The sequence below is a fragment of the Marmota marmota genome, unplaced genomic scaffold (assembly GCF_001458135.2).
Source record: "Marmota marmota marmota unplaced genomic scaffold, marMar, whole genome shotgun sequence".
Classification (NCBI taxonomy): domain Eukaryota; kingdom Metazoa; phylum Chordata; class Mammalia; order Rodentia; family Sciuridae; genus Marmota; species Marmota marmota.
In genome coordinates this window covers 1,457,061-1,466,088 of record NW_026000142.1, presented here as the reverse complement: position 1 = coordinate 1,466,088, position 9,028 = coordinate 1,457,061, and the positions used below count along the sequence as shown (strand labels likewise).

General features: G+C 39.3%; 1 pseudogene; it reads left to right on the top strand.

Annotated features, from left to right (window-relative positions):
• The first annotated feature begins 318 nt into the window (after positions 1–318).
• On the top strand, positions 319–1,736 carry LOC107144389 (annotated as a pseudogene).
• The last annotated feature ends 7,292 nt before the right edge of the window (positions 1,737–9,028 follow it).

The following is a 9,028-nucleotide window of genomic DNA, read 5'->3' as shown; positions in this document are numbered from 1 at the left end:
CAACATGGAAACTGAGACCTAGACAGACAAAAATGATTCCCCTCACCCTCCCACAGGCTCTCAGTGAGTATCGAGAGAAGTTACAAGACCCAGATGTCTATGTTCCCAGTCCATCCTTTTTTTCACTGAGAAAATGCATTTCGTAATAGAAATATAAAACCTACTGAAATCCTCCAATCTGCCCATTGTTGTTAACAAAGCTAACAACACAGGAAATGTAGTCATGTTGGGAGGGGAAAGTTGAAGGGGAGGCGAAGATAATATGAACATTCATTCAAACCTGATTTCCTGTTTTGATATGACCTCTAATTTACCAACATGCCCTTGACCTTTCTGGTAATTAAAATTTTGGTGTTAAAGGAAAAGTAATCTCTCTCCACTAGCAAGACCTCAGGAAAATGTCACCATGAAGGTGCAATGTTTTTCATCTGCTTAGCAAACTTTTTGACTGATGAAAAATCAATACTTCACCAATTCTTATCGCAGGTGTTGTTTGTCTCATGTCTCCTACGTCCGGATACAACCATTTAAACACAACCTTAATGAGAAAAATAACCTATGGCTGATCTGGAAATGCCTTAAATGGATTTGTAACTGAAAAGATGTTTGTTTCTTAAAGGACAAATCCATTATTTGTTGCCACTTTTTCCAAGGTTCCTGGAGAAATTAGCTTAATTATTTCTTTGGTTGCCAGAACACAGCAAATCTTCCTTTCTTGAGAAAGAAGGGCAAATGCTATTGTTCATTGGTTTCAAGAAATCCCTTCATAAATCAGAATACTGAAATGGCTAGATTAAATCATCAGACACCCTTTTTTGAAAGACAGAGAATATTAATTCTTCCTCATCAATGTAGAGGCAGAATTAAAATAAGAGTTTCCTTAGAGGCTGTGTCTAAGGAATACGAAGATAAAATGTGAAAATCTCAGTCATTCAGAGACCTCATAAATAGGTCTAATAGCTGAAGCCTCCTATCTCCTTTCAAATTGATGTTGAGCATAGATTCTCTGACTGCATCCTAAAATACAGTGTCCATTAGCAGCCAGGGAAAGGTTAGAAATGACTCAGAAGCACTTATTTAAAAGAAAATCAAAAGAAAAATAAGAAAGAACATTAATGGATTGGGGGGTGGGGGGTATATCCTTCTCTCTTTGCCATATCTATTGTGAAAACAAAGACCGCTCTCAGCAATTAGAGTGTTGACATTCCAGAACATGTTGACATCACTGTGAAGGGATGCTTAGTTATTGTGAAGGACCCTAGAAGAACCCTCTGGAAGGACTTCAATAACATCAGACTTGAACTCAGTCTCCTAGGGAAGAAAAAGAAGAGGCTCTGGTTGACAAATAACAGGGCAAGAGAGAAGACATGTCTGCAGTTCACACTATCTGTAGTCATGTGCAGATAAGCTGGGCTTCTTACAAGACAAGGTCTGTGTGCACTCTTGTCCCCATCAATGTCATTATTCAAGAAATGGGTCTCTTGTTGAAATCTAAAATTCCTTGAGTGAAAAAAATACATCTGCAAGGTTCAGATGAGGAGAGGTGTTGCTTGTTCATTATCTCAAGCCCAGAAAGATGTGTTAATCCTTGAAAGAAATTATATTGAACTTGTTTCAAATTCAGCTGCTTTGATTTAGCAAGCCACAACAGTTAAAAACAAGGATATCAAAAAATTTTTGGCTGGCATCTATGTTTCTGAAAAAGGAACAGTTCAGCAGGCTGATGAATAAGATCTGAGTTACCCAGCTATAGAAACAAGAACCCAGATTATAAGATCAATTTGTGGTATTTGAATGATACAATAAAAGACTTCTATTGGAAAAAAATGTCATCCAAAAATTAGAGTCTCTCATTTCTACTACTATTGCCCCCACTTATAGTCTCTGGGCTCTCTAAGAGCTATTGGACAGTTTGCTGTACTGGAGTGGGACTGCCCCACCCTCTCAGAGCACCAGTTCTTTCATTTGACAGTTTACAGTCATTTTAAGTGACAACCTGTTTACCACCTTACAATTCCACAGGTAAGAGCTAGCCCTGTTCGTCCTTGGTTAACTCTATTTTCTTTAAATGGAGTGCACACTGGGCAAGTGTCTGTGCAGGCTTTTGAGCAACCAACTTCTTTCTCATTTGCATTTATTCACCTTGGAATATTGACCATGATCTTTCTTTTTACATTCCTGATATTTTAGAAGGGAAATACTCACATTTAACCAATAGTGGAAACCATCAGGGAGGAACATTGTTTGCAAGACACTTTTAAAATAATGAAATGGTAAGTTTCCCCCATCACAGCTACAATATCCTGTGGAATCAGTAGAGTTTTTTGAAAAACTAACAATCAGTTTGACTTAGAACAATTCTTTGGGATGAGGGCTTAAGGTAGCAAGCTTTTGTTCTTAAAATACAGAATAGTGGTTTTCTTACATCAAGATCCAGATAGATCTGAAACAAAAGTTTAGCAAAAACAAACAAACAAAAAAACCCTCACTTATCACAGGCATGCTTTTTCCCACTTTTATTTCCTTTTCATGTTATTTGTGACCCATTAAACTTATGTGATGACCCTGTGATTACTTTTAACCTACAGTCTAAAAAGCATGTTCTAAAATGTGGAGAAATTCTCTCCTAATCTGGAGTCATTTAAAGCCATATTTTAAGAAGTCTACAGTTAGGCTGCACATCAGATCCACCTGAGGAACCATTGCCCTAGTCTAGAACACTAATAAGAAAACTACAAGTTCTTTTATGGAAATACACTGTTTGAAAGAATCTCTCCTTGTAAAGTTACTTTACATAATATGAATTTGTCAGTGGACAGGCTATTTATCAGTTTGTTATATTCAGCACAGGATGACCTATAAAGCACTGTACAATCTGTTTTTCCACTGGAGCAGCAGAATTCCTAATGGCCAGGAAGCCTTAGCAGCTTAATCTCATGTTCTGGACACAGTCTGGATCAGGCAAGGGTTATTATAGAGCTGCCGCTGGTATCCACAACCTTTCCCCTAGAGAGCTTTATTTCCACGAACAGAAACTGGATGCCTATGAGCTTATGCATGGAAAGTTATTGCTGCCTCACCACTGTGACCTTTTACCTACTTAACTTCTCCTTGTTGACTCCGGCTGTGGTCTGTCCAGCCCTGCTGTGGGCGTTGGTCTGACCTCTCACCCACTTAGCTTCACTAAAGAGAAGGCTGGTCTCTGCTCAGCTTCTGCAAAACAGACTGTTCTTTCTTGCAAAATAATGTCTATGAAAACCTTGCGGTGCAGAAAGTAACTTTATTTTCTTTTTTAAAGAAGAAATGAAACCTGTGAATTAATTACTGCTCTAGGAAAGGAAAACTATCCCTTTGCTCCAACACACATTGACCTCTGAGGAGATAGTGTGTTGAAAGGAGAGGGGGAAGAACCCTAGTGTGGAAAGCGTGGAGAAAGATTCCGGAAGGGGAGCCCAGCCTTTCCCACCTGTGTTTCCATTCTGCCCTCAGCACTGGCTGTTGAAACCTGGCCAGGCCCCTTTTGTCAACAAGAACATAAACATGTGCCCAGACTCAGCACAGTTGGATCCTCAAGTTTATTTCAAAACAGAGATTCTAAAGAGGGAAAGGAACATGTGCCTGTGTGATTATTGTCAAAGTCGGAAACAGTCTAGATTTCTCTCTGGTGGAGTTAACACCATGATCTACTTGTGAAAGGACGTCAGGTAAAATAAGTGTCATACAACACACCAACCATTGAATGTCAAGCATCTGCTTGGTTTGTTTTAAACTCAGTTTCACATTGTTGCCTGGTTTTGGCCAAGAGAGCAAACAGGCATTCTTAGTTCCATAGTGCCAAAAACATTAAGGTAAAAATTTTTTAGAATTCTCAAGCCCCAGGAGAGTTTGGCAAAGGTATCTGTTTAAACTGAGATTTAGATAATCCATGTTTCCTACTGGCCGTGTGACTTGGATGACTTAATGTTTCTTCTTTCATTTTTTCCTCTGCAGGTGAATAAATCAGATTAAATGAATGATTTTCATATTTGTCATGGGCAGTTTTACATTTGTAAAATGTAAAAATGACTTTTTAAAATGATTTTCACATTTGTCATGGGGTAGATTTTCCAAATGAAAAAGGGAAAGTGGAGGCAGGGGTGTTGTTGTAGACCAGATGCCTCACTGGGAAATGCCTTGGACCCCATCCCAGGAATAAAAGGGTTGCATCCCCAAAACCTAATTCACTCATACACAGGCATCTGGAGTGTTACATTGGGAAGAATCCCAAGACCAACCTAGACCAAATAGGAAAGGATACGATCTATTAGCAGCCGCAGTTGGACAGGGAGGGACTGAGAGCTTGCATAACATACACTTGCTTAAACTAGTATTTTCAAACAAACAGAAAATTTTGGCATAACATCTTGATACCTGACATTTCACTGCCAAATTTTTGAGACTAATAGAGCAGGGCACATGAATTGATTGAATTAACTAGGTAGTCAGGAATATTTATATAACTGATTAAATTTGTTTCATTTTTACCTGGATAGTCAGTGCAAGGTTGATGTAATTTTATTTATTGTTCTTGTTTTCTTAATCCTGCCCTGGGTTAAACAAAGAAACAATGAGACTTCCTTTTGTCTTGTCCAGTTGTCTTTCACATGACCTGGAGCCTGATCATAGCCCTTTTATTATTTGAAACATCAGAAAAGCTGATCCAAGGTGGCCAATCAGAACTACATAAACCAAACCTGAATGGTGGCAAAACCTTGAATTTTCAAAGGAAGCCAATTCTATCTGAACTCTGTGTGTGGTGGGGTTTTGGGGAGAGGAAATATGCTGTTTGGTGAAACTCCTGGAAATTTAGCCAATGATTACAAAGCAGAGAAAAAAAACAGGCAGGAGAACCGGAAGCAAAGTTTCAGCCAGCAGTGGCTCAGCATCAGCCCCCAGCAGTTACTGGGTGGGAATGACAGGGGGAGAGGGAGTGGTCTGCAGGTGGCCCAGCTCCTCAATCTTTCTGCCTCTTGATGTGCACAAGAGGTTGCAAAGAGAAGGCAGAAGACTGCTGACCTGTATTTTTTTTTTGGGGGGGGGACCAGGGATTGAACTCAGGGGCACTTGACCACTGAGCCACATCCCCAGCCCTATTTTGTAGAGACAGGTTCTTGCCCCACTTTTGCTGAGGCTGGCTTTGAACTTGCGATCCTCCTGCCTCAGCCCCCTGACTGGCTGGGATTACAGGTGTGCCACTGCAACTAGTCTGCTGACTCATTTGTAAATCTATGTCTTGCTCTTCTTTCAAAATTTAATCCAAAAAAAGCCTTTTTTGAATATATATTTTCCAAATTCTTCTACATGTTTTCTATTTTCATTTCAACTTTTGAAATAACATTTATTTTCATATGATTAAGAAATAACACAGACATAGTTCATTGCTTAACATTTGGGAAAACATTTAAGAAGCAAATGTAAATACCTATAATTCTACCACCTAAAAATTAACCACTATTGTTAAATTGGTGTATTTTCTTACATCTGTGCATGTAATATTCAAAATATTAACAGTGTGTGTTTTCACCAAAATTTTTTAATGGCTCCATGATCCTCCGTCTCCCATGTGGATAGATGGACCATGATTCACAAAAGGGCCAAAAATACTCACTACAAACTTAAGAGATCTGCTTTACTGAAAATTTGAAATTCATGTTTTCATTTCCCTTGGCTCCACAAAACTTATGTATGATTCCTATGATCTATCCAGTAACCCCCTTTTAGGGCTCGTCTGAGTTGTTGTCAATTCTCCAACTCTTATTCAATTCTATAACTCCAGAACCAGAGAATTTATTCTGGTTTGAGAGGTAATATTGGGAACCTTGAAGCGATATGTTTTATATTCACATATTAAAAATCCCTTCAAGATCTTTGATTTTGAAATTCATTTTCTGTACCGAAACCCTTGGCAGACAGGAGGAAAAACAATGGCTGTGGGGGCATTTAGGCACACAGGCCTGAGACAACCTTGTAAAGTTTGCTTCAGCCTAATAATGTAGTACAGCCACAACAAATGGGACACTGATGTGGATGGAGCACAAGATGTCAGTATGTTTCAGGAGCAGCAGAGTGAAATACTTCCCAGGGACTTCAGAAAAGCACAAAGAAAAAGCATCAGGCCTAATGGGTCTTTTGGATGGAATGAGGCATAATGAAGCAACAATTCGCTTGAACCAACAATCTAAGACCAAATTTGAATGGAAAGTATCTCAATGGATATTACATGGCTAGATGCCCACCTGCCCTAATACCTTTGGTATCCATAAGCTCTGAGAAAAAGAAGAATAAAATCTTAAATTCTCCAGAGGATCTTATCATAGACAGCAATCTGACTTATATAGGAAGTCAAGGCAAATCAAATATCAACCCTTGCACATTTGACATTTATGGACTGAAATTTGTACTTACTTTCTATATTTAGAGTGGTTTAATGTGGGTTGGCTTACCAAGTAAGCAAAACAGAAGGGGATAGTTAAAAGGTTTTCCCAAGGGTGAATAATTATAGTGTTGGACTAGGGCATTCTCATTGGATAAGAGTGGAAAGGAGACCTAAGAAGGAAAGTGTAATGAGAGACTCAGTGAGTTTGAGGTATTGAACTTGAGAAAACAGTCAAGTTCAATGTTCAAATTATGGGACGGCATAGGATGCTTATATTGGATCATTTGGAAATGGTATTATTTGTGAAGACAACTTCAGAAGTGTGATTATGGAAATGGGGAGCTGAGTTGGGCTGTAGGGTGATATTAAGGTGAAGAGATTGATGAATTGGGGGAGGAAGTATAGCTGGATCCGTTACTGTGGCATTAGATTTAACAACAGTGATAATAGGAGTCATATTAACAAGGAAGACAGCCACCAGGTATTCTATAAATGGCAGCAACAAACTATCATTGCCTGATGCCTGTTCTGCAAAGGACTTGTGATCTGTAGAGAATGTAAGAAAAAATGTTTTGAAAGCAACAGAGGTAACAGACAAGGTATGGGAAGAGGAGGAGGAGGATTCCTATCTCACCTTTAGCACATGAATTACTTTGGACTGAAAAAAGTCATCTACTCCCAAGAAGCTACAAGAAACATGGTGTCTTCAAGTTGTGGCAAAAATATGGAGAGAATGTTCAGGGAATCAAATGGTTATATAGGGAGTTTGAAGACAAATTCTGAGTTCCAGAAGGCAGATGTGTTTGGAAGAAGAGTGAGGAGAATGAGAGGCTATGTCACATTGAAGAATATCCAAAACAGTTCAGAGAAGAATCCAGTCAAATGTAGATGAAATAAGACAAAGAAATTAGATGATGCCTGAGTTAAATCAGGACTTGATGCATGATGAGATGGGCCTAGGTAGACTCTGAAGTCCAGTGATACAACATAGAATCCAGAGAGTCAATTAGCTAAATTATGATTTCTATGCACTTAGAGATGCTGTGATTGCCTTGGGGGAGAAAATATCACAGAATAATAATATCCATCCCTTGGTTAATAGATGGCAAGTCAGAAGAAGAATGAGAAGGAAGCAGAGAGGTGAGAATGAAAGATATAATGAACAGAGCATCTAGCTGGAGAGGGAAGACATGGGAAACAGAAAATGAATGACATATTAGAGCAAAAGGCATGGATTATGGCCAGATAATCTTCATGAATGCCAGGACAGGACTAAGGACAGAAAGGAGATACACAAAAGGGAAGAAGAACAGGATGTGTTGGAATCCGAGAGGGGAGGAACCACCAGCCTTCATATTTTCAGAGATGAGCTAGTCCTGAGTGTCATCTGGTATATAGTCCATTTGTGCTCCCATAACAAAATACTTAGACTGGGCAACTTAAAAGGAAAAGTAATTTATTTTTTATAGTTCTGGAGGCTGGAAAGTCCTTTGTCAAGGTACCTGCAGGTTTATTATCTGCTGAGGACTGCTCTCTTCTTACAAGACCATGCCTTGTTGCTGGATCCTCTGGGGGGTTGGAACACTGTCATCATATGATGGAGGAGCAGAAAAGCAAAAAGAACCTAAGTCAGTTCTCCCAGCCCTTTAATAAAGAACCAATCCACTTAGGAGTGCAAAACCCTCATGACTTAATAACTTCCCCCCAAAGTCTCTACCTCTAAATATACACCACATTGAGAATTAAGTGTAAACATGGATTTTGGAAGATACATATCAAACCCTCGCATCTGATATGTAAAGTTCCCATGCAAACAGGTAACAGAAATGCAATGGGGTCAACATTATTGTGATTAATGAGTTTGAGAAATTGAGGGGCTGGAGAGTTGGCTAATTCTCCTAACCTTTGAAGTTGCCTAGGATTATACAGCTTCCAGAGCCCTACCTTCAAATTCAATGACAGTGGGCCAATATACCAAATAGTTAGACCATCATGACTCATTGTACTGCATTTATTTCTAGAAATGCTATCCACTGTGCCCTCCCAATCCTTCACACTACAGTGAAACACAGTCACGAGGGACCACTGGAACTGGCAGGGGCATAGTCAGCAATAGCAGAAGTCAAGATCTGGCTGCCCAGATTCACTGTTGTTTCATCCCATAATCCCAAGAGAGAAGAAAATCACAAAGCAAGTGACAACCCTTCACAGAGGAGTGTGTCTCCTACACTGTTGACTTGGTCGAGAACTATTACCAGTTTTAGCACTGTGCTAGCACCATGAAGAACATAAATATGGAGAGAGAAGAAGTCAGTATTTCTCCTTCCACACATCTCCAATACCAGAATTGTTTGGTATGGTTCCTTCCCAGACTCTCTCTAAGCTCCCATGAATTCAGATTCACATAGACTTCTCTCCCCCTCTCTCTCAAATAAAAATTACATCCTATTATCAATATATTGGTCTCTAACATGCTTTGTACAATTAATAAACTATAGAGGACAATTTCCTAAGTCAGTATGTACAGATGCTGTCAATCTGCATCCCCTGGTAAGCAGAGATGGAAGGGAAAAGGTTTTGGGGGAGGTGGGCTGGTAGAAACAATAGCATAAA